General features: G+C 47.4%; 1 long non-coding RNA gene across 1 annotated transcript in view; it reads left to right on the forward strand.

Annotated features, from left to right (window-relative positions):
* Window positions 1–15,844, forward strand: part of LOC136792942 (uncharacterized) — a 70,989-nt gene that overhangs the window by 37,134 nt on the left and 18,011 nt on the right. The gene's annotated exons all lie outside the window — the stretch shown is intronic.

Here is a 15,844-nt window from a genome sequence, read left to right on the forward strand (position 1 = left end):
TACAGCCCTTGAGAGTTGAGACTACACTTTCAATTTCAAAATAATAATAAAGCTAGACATATTTCTAAGACTGCTTCATGTATTAACTCCTCTTACCCTCACAGCAACCCTAATGAGGGCAGTACTTTTACTGCCCCTGTTCCGTGCATCAGGAAAGGAGGCTTGTTGAGGTTAGATGCCCTGCTTCAGATCACACAGCTGGTGAGCGTGGCCAAGACTCCTGAAAGCAGGCAGTCTGGCCGCTGAGTCTGGGTCCCGCGCTACGGTGCAACTGCAGACCCTGTAGGGGTCTCCTTGTTTGATGAATCTCCCTGTCTCTCTTCAAGCCCAAAGCCCCATACAGGGCTCAGCAGCGGCTTCTCTGTTTCCTTTGCTCTGGGTCACCCCTTAACTAACGTCCCTGCTTCCTCTGCCAACGAAAAAGCACCCCCACAACTAAAACCAGAAAGGAAAAAGAGAGAGAGCAAGAAATGAATTCCCTCAAACCCACCAGCCCAGAGGGCATCCCGGCTCATGTATGCCTTCATCAAATATGAATTAATTTGGTCCCTGGTCCCTGGGTGAGGCACATGGGAGAAGGGTGGTCCCCGAGGAGCTCAGGGACCAGTGGGGACTAGCTCCAGGAAGAGCTGTGCACAGAATTAAGTTCCGTGGAGTATTCGGTTCCCTCATGGGCACTGTGATGGTGGAGAAGGTGCGTGTCCCCTCGGGCTCAGAGGATCCTCCTAAGCAGAGGCAGTATTGAAGCTGAGGCTGAAGGATGAGGCGGGCTTGGCTCAGAAAGTACTGGGTGGGTGTGTCGCCGTGTTAGGAACGCGGCTCTGCAGGCAGACCGTCTGGGGTCAGACCCACGGTCACCTCTCACAGCTCTGTGGACTTTTCGTTACTTGACTTCTCGGAGCCTCTCGTTTTGGACCGTAGAGTAGGTCTCAAAGCGTAATGCACCTTGTTGGGTGGCGGTGAGGATTAAACAAGGAAGTCCTTTGCAGCATGCAGTGCAGAGTCAGTAGCCGCTCTTTGCGGCTACTGATATTACCTGTATCGTCGTGATTTCAGGACGACGGCGCTGTCTGTGGACAGCCTGGGGTGGTCGGGGGCAGACACCTGGACGGAGTCTGGAGAGGTAAGGGGGGGTGTCACATCTGCCATCATAGTGGACCCCCTGTGGCAGGTGATGGAGAGCCAGCCAAGGGCTTTACAGAGGGTGATGCGGGGGTCCTGGCTGTAGGAGGGAAGCTGGGTCAGAGCGGAGGAAAGTTCGTCGGTGTGGGTGGGCGATGAGGGGGGCCCGCCTCTGTGCGTGGCCAGGTCACCCTGCAGAGACGTGGAAGCTCTGGAAACAGCAGCCCTGGTGGCACCTGAGAGAGGAGGGTCCAGGCAGAGGTGAGTGGCTGTTAGCTTTCTGGCTTTTTGGTCTCAGCGTTTTGTTGTGATTTATTGGAACTGTGGAGTCCAGGGAAGGGGATGACAGTAAACTGAGACGCGCCTCGTCAGGGGGTCGGTGGGACGCCCAGGTGGACGTGGGCAGCGCGTGTTGCTCTGAGCTGCCCTCGTCCACGTCTGTGTTGTAGCCCCACTGGCGTGATTTCCTCGAGGTGGGAACCGGGCCTCTCACTTGTCTATTTCCAAGCCCGGGCATGTGCTCTACCATCGATCCACGGGGGCTGAACACACGGATGGGTCACCTCTGCGCGAGGCTCAGAGTCACAGAACACGACAGTAGTGAAGCTTCTCAGATTCTGGACCCAAGCCTTGCTGGGGGAAGCTGGGGTGTGGTGGGTACAAGCAGGGGCTCTGGGGCCGACCTGACACCACCTCTGTGAGCGTGTGCCCCGGCGCTAGTTCCCGAACCCTCCTGTGCCTTGGCTTCCTCGTCTGCGAAATGGGCACACTCATTGCACCCACGTCAGAAGGGGGAAAAAAGATAACGTGTATGAGACCCTTGGAGAGGTGCCTGGCATGCGGTACCCGCTCAGCAAGTGCCCCTTTTCGCTCCCTGTTCTCCATCCTCAGAACTTGGTCTGGCCAGCGCAGACATTTTATACAGCCTTCTCTGGAAGAAAGGGATTTAGTTCAGTTCTTCCCCTGCAAAGGCCAGGAAGCAAAGGCTTAACACATTGAAGAAACTGATGTACTGTCTGTCCGGCAAAATTACGGAACAGCATATGCTGCCCCTAGACTAACAGCTCAGACTGCTGTTTGAGCCCCCATTGCCTTTCCACGAGGTTTTTTCGTCCTCCTGCCGTTTCTCCCTTCGCTCCCACACCACGGCTTGCATGGTTTTCTACTGGCCTAGGAGTTTCTAGCTGGGGCTTACAGTAGAGGGAAAGGTAGTCACGCAGGGGTCAGAAGGTGGCGGCCCCCAGCCCAGAGCCGAGCACCGCTGCCACCTCGCCTGCCCAGGCATGGGGCCAGCTCTGTAGCGAGCAGTTGTCCTTGTGTCTTGGAGGAGGTCAGAGCTGCCAGTCTCAAGTCAATGTCCCTGATGGCTTTGAAGGAAAGGGCAGAGGGGAAGTTCAGAGATCGGCCTGGAGCCAGGGTGGCCCCCAGCCGCCCTGAGATGAGTGCAGCCCCGAGACCGTCGGCCTCGCCTGCCGGCAGAGCATAGGCAGTCGGCCCGTGGATTTGGAAGCCAGAATGCTGGGGTTTGACTCCACCGCTACCTCTTACTAACTGTGCGGCTTTGGCTGAGTTATTTAACTTTTCTCTGTGCCTCCAGAGACTCCTCTGTGAGATGAGGGTTAATGATAACATCTATTTCACAGGATTGTTGCAAGAAATAACAACATGTTAAGGTGCTTAGAATAGCACTTGGCATACAGCGAATACCCAGTAAACGTTAACTGTTGTTGTTCTTTTCTAATGTTTATTTTATATTGGAATATAACTGACTTACAGTGTGTGTTAGTTTCAGGTGTACAGCAAAGCGACTCAGTTATACATATACAGGTCTCTGTTCTTTTTCAAATGCTTTTCCCGTTTAGGCTATCACAGAATATTTAATTGTTGCTGTTCTTATGACTACTGTTGGTGTTACTTGCCAGGATGGAAAGAAGTGGTCGGGGAGGCCGTCGTGCGCTGTGCCGGAAGCTCTGGAGGGGGCGCTGGGCCGCGTGCGTTTCAGTCCCCACTCTGTCATCCAGGGTGTGTGACCCTGGGCTCTCTGCACGTACAGGGGCTGAGTTCTTCTAGGCCATGAGCTTGACCTCTAGGCCCTCTGTGCTCTGGCCCAGCCACGTCCCCCGTGTTTTCTCCCCTTTTGCCTGCAGTGCTCTCCGCACCTGCTCTCTTCCAGTTGCTGTAGGCTCACATGTTCAACTCTTCCTGAGAACCTAGGGCTTGCCACAGAGTCGGTGCCCAGTAAATACCTCCTGATTCACTGCTACTGCTCGCTAACAAGCATGGACACAACAGGCTGGCGGGTGCCCCCTTGCATCACTGCCTTTGACCCGGTTAACGCTCAGTCCTGTGCCAGCCGCCCCCTCAGGCATCACCTGCGCCCAAGAAAGTCCCTGCCCTCTGGGGCCCTCCCATGCAGCGGACCTGGCTGAGCTGGGAAGCTGCACCTCTGTGTCATAGTCAGGAAGCCAGCGGCCGCTCCAGGGAGGGCACTTCTTGGGGGAAGTGGTGATGAAAACAGATCTTGAGGGAGAGAGATTTAGGGTGTGGGAGGCATGGAACAAAGACCTAGGCATGAAAAAAAGAAATGAGAAGAAAGGTTCTGTTTGGTTGATTTATTATTTTTTTTCTTAAAGGTAAAAAGCGAAGCGACAGTGGGGGTTTGAGCCTCTGAAGCGAGTATGTCTTCTTGCCTGGCTGGCTTTTATTCTGCATCCAGGGATGCAGTGGTGTCTTAAAAGTTTTTTGATTTCTGTTACGAGCCCATGAGCCACTTCAAAAAGCCCTATAGCCTGTCTGCCCGGGCACAGCCTGTCCTCCCATCTTCAGAAAGAGTGGGTACAAGCCTCGTGCAACAAGAACTCACATTTAAAGCCCCTGCTGCATACCAGCGCCTGTTTTAATGGTTTTGTCTGAATTAAACTCATGACCATTGTTCCTGCTTTGCAAACTGAGGCGTAGAAAAGTTAGTGACTTGTTCTAAGTTACCAGCTAGTAAGTGGGAACTTCGAGCCTCCGTCAGGTTAGGGTGGCTCAGGGCTCCCCTTCACTGTGTTCCCCTTTCCTTTCTTGCCTCTTTCTTGCTCAGGAAAGGAAAGAGCTGTTCCAGGCTTCTACCCCCATATGAAATGTGGAAAGGACGGGGAGATCTGAGCGCTCAGAGGGGTCCCTGCAGAGACAGGCCTTGGCCTGGGCTTTTTTGATAACATGACAAAAGGCCTTTCCAGGTCCTGGTGGTTTCACTTTCCCAGTCTTAGGTGGGGGCACTTTCCTTACCTTTTGTTCAGCAAACAGACAAACATTAAGTTTTTTTAAACTTTCGCTTCTGCCTCACATGTCCCTTCAACACAAAAAATAGAGAGGGTGCTACGTGGAGGAGGACGTGCAGTCTTAGGTAAAAGGGAGAGGAGAGATGGATGCAAAGAACAGGACAGACCGGGGAAGGCGCCTCAGCAGCACTGAATGTGCAGACGCTGGTCAAAGCGGACAAAGGCCTTTTGGGGCCTAGGCTGACACACTGTGGCGTCCAGGGGCCGTGTGTACGCCCCTGCCACAGCCCTGAGCACATCCCTCCATGAACTGCTTCCTCCTCTGAACCCTCCCAGACTCCGACAGCTCCAAGGCAGGGCCTGGGGCCTGGATCTTTCTTGTTCCCTGTTGTATTTCTGAGGCTTAAAGCACGTGCACGACGCACATACGTTACTAAGAGCTGGCCTGCAGCAAGTGCAAGTAGTGGCCAAGGACAGGGCGGGGCAGCTGGGTCACGCCTGCGTGCCACGGTGGGATGTGAAGGCAGAGAGGGGGCGGAAAGGTGGTGTTTATCAAGGGCTTTTTCTGTCGCAGCCAAAGAAGCCCAACCAAAGTGGCAAAGCAGGGACTTTCTAAGCCCCGACTTTAGTGTTGGTCCACTTTTGCTCAGATACAAGCCCCCAAATGTGGGTGACGTTGCAGTCTCTATCCATTTTATTGCTTCTTTTTCAAAATTTGTGTTGGAATTTAGTTGATTTACAGTGTTGTGTTAGTTTCAGGTGTACAGCAAAGTGAATCTGTTATACATATACATGTATCCACTCTTTTCTTTCACTTCTTTTCCTGTATAGGCCATTACAGAGCATTGAGTAGAATTCCGTGTGCTATACAGTAGGTCCTTATTAGTCAGGACATGGAAGCAAGCCAAATGTCCATCAGCAGAGGAATGGATAAAGAAGATGTGGTACATTATATACAATGGAGTATTACTCAGCCGTAAAAGAGAATGAAATAATGCCATTTGCGGCAACATGGATAGACCTAGAGACTGTCATACTGAGTGAACTAAGTCAGACAAATACTCATATGATATCACTTATATGAGGAATGTATTGCTTCTTTATCTCTTAATTTGTCCTTAAATTGGGTGGAGAGTTGAAGAGCTATTGATTAGCTCTTTAAATTTTGACATTAACTTGCTTTATAATAATAATAGTAGATATTAGTGTTGTTACTGTTATTATTATTGCACATCTCAGTGTTTCTCAAAGGCCAATACCTCTGAACACCATCACGTACAGATGCTTGCAGATTCCTGAGCGTTTTTCTAGCCCTAGTGAGAATTTCTGGGGGGAAAAGGAGAGTGGCCTAGGATTTTCCATTTTTAACAACCACTCTGATAATTCTTAGGCCAAGCAGAGTTTGAAAGCCGCTACCTGTAAAAAAAAAATTAATTAAATAAGTAATTAATTTATTTTTGGCTGCGTTGGGTCTTCATTGCCGCGTACGGGCTTTCTCTAGTTGCGGTGAGCGGGGGCTACTCTTCGTTGCGGTGCACGGGCTTCTCATTGCAGTGGCTTCTCTCGTTGCAGAACACGGGCTCTAGGCACGCAGGCTTCAGGAGTTGTGGCACACGGGCTCAGTAGCTGTGGCTCGCGGGCTCTAGAGCGCAGGCTCAGTAGTTGTGGCGCACTGGCTTAGTTGCTGCGCGGCATGTGGGATCTTTCCCGGACCAGGGCTCGAACCCGTGTCCCCTGCACTGGCAGGCGGATTCTTAACCACTGCGTCACCAGCGAAGTCCCGAGAGCCGCTGCCTTTTCTTATTTAACTCCCACTGAGTCGCACTAGGGAGATTTATGTATATTCTTTTACAGGTGAGGGACCTCAGACTGGGAGAGGAGAATAATTAACTGCCCAAGGCCACACAGACACAAAGTAGCCAGATTGTGACACCTGCATGTCCTCCTAAACAGTTGCCCTGCTCTTCCCAAATTTGGGCTGATCTGTGTCCTTAGGACCGGGTAAAGCTCTGAGGCTTGGAAGCAGTAGAATAATGGATTCTGAGCTCACATTGGTTATAATTTAATTGGGGACATTGGAGGCACATGGATGAAAGAGGACCAAACAGTTTGACGTGTGGGCACAAATTCAAAGATAAGGAGCAAATACCAGGAGTGACAGGAGTTGGGAAGAAGGAGAGCTGATCTCAGCTAACTGGAGAGAATTCCAGACAGAGAAAATTCCAAGGAAGAACGCCAGGTTTCAGATGGAGTCTCTAGAATGAGTCAGACTGGCAGGGGTAAGGGGGAATGGAGAAGGATGTCCGCGTGGAAGGAATGTCCCAGACAAAGGCAAGGAGGGAGGAAGTTAAAGCACGTTTGAGAGTCCGTCCAGCCAGAGCCCATCAGTCGCCCAGCTGGCAGGCTGTAATGACTTGGGCCTGGCTTATTAAGCACATTGGGAAATTGGGTGAATTGCTTGATTTGGTAAAAAATTACATGGTACATTTAATCAGGCCTCCTTTAAGGAACAAATGTCATTAAACACCCCTTAATTAGCTGCCCCTGCAGCCTGACTGGGTGAAAATTATATCCTTGGCAAACTACAAAACATTTTTAAGGTCAAATATGGAGAATAAAAATACCACTAGAAGCCCTCTGGTGATAGGCCTAGAAAATCTTACCTCATTTTCATTCACTGCAAAGATTCATTCTGGATTGCAGCTAATCAGAACTTGGTGGACTTTCTTTGGAGCAGAATCTTAAGACCCAGGGTGTGTGTTGGTCTTTATGCTAAAGGAGTGAAAAATAAAAGAGCCAGAAAAATAGACACACACACATTCGATAATATGCTTATTTATCAGCCTGCTGATTTGTTATGGGAATAAAAATGTCTGCTTGCTCTGTTAACCCGGGATACTATATATTATAGCAATCTGAGCTGTGGCTGTGCCCAGGACAAAGAAAGCAAATCAGAGAATTACTAAAGAGATGAAGTGGATGGGGTCATCGTTTACTGCATTCCTAAAAGTACTTCCAAGTAATTTACAGTACGCATGCAGAAAAGCACACATATCGTAAGGGCCCGGCTTAATAAATTTCCATAAACTACAATCACCCTTGTCACCAGCACCATCAGATCAAGAAAACAAGCATTACCACCTGTCCAGAATCCTAACGCTTTCTTTCCATCCTTCCCTTTTCTCGCCACCCCAGGGGTAATTGCAGTCCTGGCTTCTCCCAGCAGAGGTTGATGTCCCCTGCTTCCTCTGAATGGCCTCGTGCAGCCTGCACACTTCTGTGCCTGGCTTCTTTCACTCAACATGCTTTGAGAGGTTCAACCATGTTGCTGCGTGTGCTGTAATTTGCCCACTCTTACTACTGTGTTGCGTTCCGTTGGGTGAAGAGGCTATAATTAATTTACATATCTTTTGGCTCACAGGTATTTGGACAGTTTTATATTTGGAGCCGCTATGAATCATGCTGCTATGAACCTGCTTTTTGTTGAGTCTGTCCCGGTGTATGTGGGTCTATGTAGGCATGCGATTCCTGTGGCTTAGCATATGCACCTGTGTAGCCAGAGTGTCTATGACTTCACAGCCGTGTGATATTTATATTAGTGGAAAGAACATTTATATATAATATATTAACATATTATTTATAATATTGTGTGTGTGTATGTATTTGTTGACCATCTATTATTTTGATGGTCTGTTTCTTTGGACCACGAACTCCTTGAGTGCAGAGACATCTGGCTTATTTCTCTCTATCCTGGAGACAAGTGAACTGCTTGGCACAGATAAATTCCAATGAGTAATTGTTCAACAAAGGAATGAGCATCGAGCTCAAGTGACCTGAATTCTAGTTATTCAGCCTCTCTGGGTCTCCCGTTTCTTCATCTGTCCAGTGGGGAAGATTTGTTGATTGAAGTCTGCTGACTGAGAGGGTTTAGCTTTTGTCTCAAGGAAATTATATAGCACTGACCCCCCCGCCTCCAGCCTCCTCTCCTTATAATGTAGGGGTGGTTCTTATCTTATTCTTATCTTTCATCAGACTTCTTATTAAAGACAGTGTCTACTTAACCTAGATTGGGATTCTGACATGCTATTCCCCAAACAGAGAAAGTGTTTTAAGTGCAGTCACCAAAATCAAGCCATAATTAAATGCTCTCAAATTGTTGTGTTAGTGGAAAAAGCATTTTCCCTTCCTTCTTGTCAACACCTTCCCCAGCCTGGCTCCCGCCACAGAAGTCCCTATTGGTCACTCTCCCACGTTTCACTTCATTTTTAAGGGTTAATTAAATATATTATTCTATGTATTTAAGATAAACCTGTAATCCAAATGCTGTAAACTAGCAAATACAATTTGAACACAGTTCCTCTTTTAAAAAAAAGAGTGGCTTTCAAATACTTTTTGATGTAATTTGATTCCCTTGCCTTGTTCGTAAAGTGGAGAAAAGAAGACTTACGTGGCAGAGTTGTTCTGTCAGATCACAATACACCTGACGCAGATGGTCTCGGAGACTTCGTGGAATGATTTCAAGCATCTTATCCCTTCTAGGGCCCTTTCACAATCAAGAGCTGGCATTTTCGACCAGACACTGGATTGAGTGGGCCGATGCCTTCTCTGGGCCTTTAATTACTTATCTATAAAATGGAGTTTTTAGGTAAAATTATTTCCAGCTTTCACATTGTTTCCCAAATTTGGGAATGATTTTTAGGAGGAATTTGGGGTGAAATAGATGATAGTATGTGGTAGATTGTGTTATTATTTCTGATTGTTCTTCCTGTGCCTTTGCCTTACGACCCTGCACTTCCATCCCCCCACCCCATCTGTGCTGGGCATGGCCCTGCTGTTGGCCTTGGCGTCCGAGACGTGGGGGGATGGACAGAGGGTCCGTTCCAAGCCTAGACCGTAAGAAGCGTGGTCTAGTGCTTCCAGCCTCCGCCCTGGAGAGAACGTGCTCTTGGATAGAACTACCACCCCTTCAGTCGAGACCCCAGAGTGAACACATCTTTAGTAGAGTATCTGCAACCGTTGTGCTGACCCGGGCCTGAGAGTGAAAGCTCACTGCCGCACCGCTGATGGATACGTACGACGAAAGTGTACCATTCTGCCATCAAAGGGAGCAATGGCCATACCTCTCTTTGCTTTGGGCGCTCACTCTTGGTGTGTGAAGACCATGAGGATGAGATCCATGAAGAAGAGCAGAAACCTGTCACAGGTAACAATGAACATCACTAGCAATCGGTGTGAAACTCCTCAAGGAGCCATTGACTTGTGTTGTCTCACTTACCCTTAGTAACGCCTTCGAAGGAGGCATGCTCATTGCTGTTTTGTAGAGGACGAAAATGATGCTCCAGGAGGTCCAGAGGCTTGCTCAAGGGTGTGTGTCACGGACAGGTGGGGGAGTCCCAGGCCAGCACCTAACCACTTTGTGCCACCTCTTTTCAAAGACGCGACGTGAAGTGTGAGAGGTCGGCTGTGCTCCGGTGCCTTCTCACGGAAGCCTTCTGTGCAAGGGTAGTTCACGCAGAGGGTGCCAAGGGTGGGGCTACTGCTATAAAAGTCAGAGGATGAGGGAAAGGTTTGGGTCAGACTCCTGGACCGTGGATGTGGCAAGACTCGACATTCGCTGAATACCCACGAGTATCTCTCTGTCTCCCCGCCACACTTAACGTTGGTTGCACTGGGCCAACGTGTCTAGGTTCTCGCTGGTTAGACGTAGGTGGATATAGCATAAGCAAGGTCTAAGGTTGGCCCTTAAACTCCTTCTGCAGATCCTTCAGCCCTCACTTTCCTGTTGACAGTCTCCTTGGAAGACGTGTGTCTCGGAGGTTATAGGTAAAGGACAGAAGCAGCCTGTGCCCCAGTCACCACTGAGAAGAATGTCACCCAGAGCCGCATGACCCTCATGGGACTCTGACATGAGTGAGAAAACTTTCATTGTGTCAACGCAATGAGATTTGGGAGTGTATTTGTTGCTTCAGTATAACCTGTTCTATCCTAACTGAACGGTGTGATTTGCCTTTTCCGGTCGGGTGAGGAAATCTCTTGGTTCTTCCCTCCAGGGTGGGTACTCAAGATTTTCTGGTGTCTTTTCGCAACAATTTAAGATGAGTGAGAACAAACATCTCTAGTATTATATAATCTCTCTGAACGTCACCGCAGAGGAATATCTGTACCTTTTCAACATTTTCTAAGTCTTTCAGATCACTGTAAATGTATATCAAATAAATGAAATAGTAAGGTAGATGGATAAATGAAACAAAGGAAGAAGAATGATGAAATTGTATCTGAGAAAGTCATTGGAGGGTATAATGCGAGATGGAGGGGGACCAGGATGAATGAAGGGCATGCCACCATAGGTCTTGTCCCTTCTTCCCGACTTTAAGGTCAGTTACACCGAGGCAGGAGTTGTTTCAGTGGATGATGGTGATGGCGGCAAGGCCCCGCCATGTTTCATGGTCAACCACTGCCTCTGAATAAACAGCTTATCAGCTTGAGGAGCTCACAGTGATCCCCGAATCCAGCGGGAGCTTCCTCTAGACGATGCCTTTCTTCGTGGCTTTAATCTGAAGCATGTATCTCCTTCTGGGGACTGTGTCAAAAGAGCTTTTCACGAAAAATTGAAATCAAAAAAGTTCCATTTGTTTTTTTCTAAAATTTATTTTAAAAATGCGTTCTTTTTTCCTTTCTCATTCTGGAAAGGCAAGCTGCAGAGTGTTTATAATTAATTCCTCACACTTCTTGACCTCTTGTTCACTGAACATTTATTGAGGAAACTTTGAGGAGAGTTTTTTTTTTTTTTTTTTTTACTGTCCATGGGGTAGAGTAATAGGATTTGAAATTTATGCAGACTTGGCCGTGGGAAGAATAGGCAGCACACGAGCTGTGTGATCTGAAGGTGTTCTGAACAGGGCCCTGGGCCCAAACCACCTCCTTTGGAAAAACCAAGTGTCAGAGAACCTGTTCTCAGAAAGTTCTGCGTTGAAGAGTTATACCTCTAGAGGCTGCCTGTTTCTGGGCAAATATGAGTGAGATAAACAAGTAGAGATTCTCTGGGATTTTGGCAGATAGATTTATAATGCTAAAATGTACATACGTAGTCTTTTACTTCTTCAAGCTCTGCAGTAGACGTGAGCTCACGTCTTGTGCAAAACAAGCCTATGAGTTAGGGTTCATTGCGCCCATTTTATGGATGCAACTGAGCTGTGACTTGCAATGTTCTGGCCGAGTGGGCCATCTCAACGCTGGTTCTCGTCAGGGCTGTGCAAGGATGGTTCAGAGGCTTTCCCTTTCAAACGATGACCGTAAATAAATTCCATCGGTACCACCACCACAACCCTTACCATCCCCGTCCCTGTCCCTACCGCTACCACCATTATGACCACTGCCAGTCTCGGCATTAATGTCACCCCCCCCCCAACATCACCATCATCTCCACCACCGCCAGTGCCATCATTCCGGCTATAGCCATCACCACAATAAATACCACCGTCACCCCCGCTACCAATAGCTCCTTGTGCAGTGATGCATACTCACTTACGGGGAGTCTCAATGCCCATGCAACTCCCGGGTGCTGGCATAGAGGTGCCCTTAGGAGGGGAGGCTGAGCTGTCTACATACTCAGACTCAGCTCCTCTCCCCATCTGCCTCTTCCTGGATTCCATTTCCTACCAACTTAATGGTTGTGGTTGCGTGTCAATTGTCTATTTTTTTTCCTAACCCCTCTGGGGGGATCATCTTCTCAGCTAGGGTGGAGGGTGAGAAAACTTGATCTTTAGGAGTTTAAAACCAACAGGAAGAGATTTTTTTTTTTTCCTTTACCCTTTTGCTCTCTGTCCGTCATCCCTTCCTAGAAGCAATACACGTGAAGAGTGGTCTGACTCTTTGTTATTCAAGGTTTGGTCTTTGGAATAGTAGATTACCGTCATCGAAAGGCATATTAGAGACAGAATCTCAGACCCTGTCCCAGACCTACTGAAGCAGAATCTGCATTTTGACAAGATTCCTTGGAGAATCTTAAACACAAAATTTGAGAAGCACTTCTCTGGCTCTCTGGCTGGGGGCTGATAAATGGTGAGAATACAACTAAAAATCTATAAATAAGACTGGGGTTTCAAAACTATTTGCCTCATGGACGAGAGAATGGAGGCATAATAGCAGGGCAATCATGTGCTCGATTTCCTACTGTTTTGGGAGATGATGGGGTAAAATGAGACCCTGAACTTCTCCCCACAAACTCTGAGCTCTTTTCATTACAGCTTGCTGCTTCTCACTGTCCAGGTCAGAAAACTGTTCTGTGCCCAGAACCCAGGGCGTGTACAGGCGGTGGGTTAGAGCAGAGAACACCCACACAGCATCAGGAGCCTGGAGTCTAAGTTCTAGTGGAAGGTACAGTGCCAGGATATTAGAATCAGAAGGATCCTCCAAGCAACGTTACTCTGCATATGGTGCCTCTCTTTCACATCATCCTGGCTGTTTTATTCCCAGCTTGAATCACTGTCTCACATTATTTTGACTATTTACTTATTTCTTGTGGCTGCTCCCACCAGAATGTGATTTCATGAGACCATGAACCTTATCCACCTGTTTGTGGCTGTATTGCCAGCACTGTCACGTAGAAGGTGCTTCATGATAATTTGTAGAATAAATAAATGTAAGAAAATTGAGGTCCTAAAAATGAACGTAATTTATTAACATCATTTGTTCAAGTCAGAAAGGTAGAAAATTGCCTGCCAGGCACTGCCCTGGGCACTCTTTTTTTTTTTTTTTTTTTTTGCGGTACGCGGGCCTCTCACTGTTGTGGCCTCTCCCTTTGCGGAGCACAGGCTCCGGACGCGCAGGCTCAGCGGCCACGGCTCACGGGCCCAGCCGCTCCGCGGCATGTGGGATCCTCCCGGACCAGGGCACGAACCCGTGTCCCCTGCATCGGCAGGCAGACTCTCAACCACTGCGCCACCAGGAAAGCCCCCTGGGCACTCTTTATGTACAATCCTTTATGATAGGATTTATCATTCCTATTTTTTTTTTTTCATGAGGATGGATGTCCCAAATGACAGTGATTGTTAAGAACCAAGATCTTTCCACAATAACATATTTCCTTCCCTTTTAGACTGAATAATTGAACCTGGGTCTGTTGACACATAATGATTTTTTAGATGCAGGGAAGTAAAAGGAAGGAGGGAGGGAATAATTGGTATCTATGCTAAGCATAAACTCCGTGCCAGCCAGAGAGGGAAGCTTTCCCTATGTGTTATCTCTTGTAATCTACCTAACAGCGCCACACAGAATAGGTATTATCAACTCAAAGTTTCACTGAGAAGTTACTGAGACAGAGAGCTCTTGTCTCGAATGTAATCGAAACATATTGTGGAATCAAAATTGTTTTATTCCAAAGTCTGTGTTCTTCATCATATATGATTTTGTCTCCTCATTCCTTATTTAAAGGACTAGGTCCTTATATAGAATGCTCAGGGAAGTCTCCATTCATTTCGGCTGAAGTTTTACCATAAGGAAGAAAAGTTAAAGCATAGGAAGCTGATTTCAGGAATTTATTTTAAAGCAGTCATCTCCGTGTATTTTTCTTGGATCCAGCCTGCATCTGCCCAATCTCCCGTACCTCCTTCTTCTACTGACTCCGGTCACGCGTCCTTCGCACTCGTTGGCTCTTCAGCCTGTGAAGAGAGCCACCTTTGTTCTCCGTTCTTCCTCGGCAGGGCGTTGTCTGATGTCCTGCAGAAAGATTTCCGATGAGGATTGAAATTAAATTGGGTTTCCGAGGGACACCCAGCGAGTTAAATCTCTCTCTCCTCATGGCGTTTAGATTCAAATGGACTTGGGTCTGAATCTCAACTCAGTCAGGTATTCACTGTGACATCTTGAGAAATTGGGTCGTTATTGCAATTCTCAATTAATTCATCTGCCAAGTGGTGGACATACCTGGCTCAGAAGGTGGTTTTGAGGTGTACGTGTTCTGCTGCACGGGTTCCCTCCTCTGTGCCCGTGCTCCAGGCTGGTTCACTGAGATTTGCCCGATCGTTTGAGGGCTGCACAGTCTTGACGAAGGGGACCAGGTGGCCTCGCGACGCTCTTGTTGTGGTTTAAATAGAGATGCTGCCACCCATGTTGCGAAAGTAGAGGATAAATGGGAGATCTGGAGAGTGATCTCCGTGCCGCCTTATAGCATGTGATATGTTCGGATGACAAACGTTGAAAGAGAAGGCAGCAGGCGGTTGACGCTGTAGTCACTTAGAAAGAGTCAGCTTCATATGCAGCACAAGTAGGTGAGAAGAAGGGTATCTTTTCAGACGGACAGACAATAACTATGTTTTAACAAATCCTTAGAGGAAGCAACCATGGCCGAATCTGAGGGACTTCATCAACTAAATGAGTTAGTGCAGGCCAGGGCAAAGAAAGGCAGATAGGAGAGATATGTGTTATGTGACCACAGTAATTTTAGTGTACTTATAAGAACTAATTTGGAAAAATACTAGCCTAAAGGTTACCCAAGACACAGAAGATTGTTAACCAGATTACATAACGTTGAAAGACTTTAGAAGTGAAAGAGAAGAGAAACATTTAAAGAGTTTTAAAACAAATTTCCCGATTATCTGTAGTGCCATTTGTAAATAATCGCTCTGCTAGTTGTAAAGAAAAATCTTATCTTTTTATTAAAACGGATCTAAGACTCTCTATGGAAAAGTAATTTTGGGGTAAAAATCAGTATTTTTTTTCCTTTTGCTTTCAAATATACACAGTGACGCAAATAAAACTTTTGCTAATCTACTTCCAGTTACCCGGTGTTCTCAGAAGCACAGGCAACACATTTCCTTGATTATAAATGTGAAATTTGGACTTTTCACTAACTCAGACTGTGGTCCCCGGGCAGTCTCAGTTAATGAAGTTTTACTCAACTTGTCACCTGGTAGCAAATTTATCCGCTGGAAAATTAACAGAAAGACAACCTGGGGGCTTTTAGGAGTAATTAATGTGTTTGGAATCGCTGTGGTACTCTAATTGCTGGTTAGAAAAATCTGCAGTCTTGTTACTGTCGTTGCTGGGCGGCTGCGGTTTTGGCCTGGGTGCCAGGGGAAGGGCAGGGTGGCGGGTTACCACTTATTAATAATTCTGTTTCCCACTTATTAATAATTCTGTTTCACAAACAGACTCTTTCATGCCAGGCCCCGTTGATTTATCTTCCCGATGCCGTGTTGAAGGCAGCGGCGGATTTACGGCTGATTTATTTTGGCTGAGTTAATGTGAGCCCGTCACTGGGCCTAATGATTAAGTATTCGCGGTTGGCTATAAATTACTCTCTTTCTTTCCTCTCGATAATAACTGATTATTTTTCACCACTTTTGCGTGTGAATTATGAAGGACAGTTACCTCTTTAATCTCCAGCACGTCTAGCCACGCAAAGGTTTGCGTGTCCGGTTCTTCCGTTTCAGAAGAAGGCAAGCTGCTGCTGCTAC

Source organism: Kogia breviceps, chromosome 17 (genome assembly GCF_026419965.1).
Source record: "Kogia breviceps isolate mKogBre1 chromosome 17, mKogBre1 haplotype 1, whole genome shotgun sequence".
In the NCBI taxonomy this organism is placed as follows: domain Eukaryota; kingdom Metazoa; phylum Chordata; class Mammalia; order Artiodactyla; family Physeteridae; genus Kogia; species Kogia breviceps.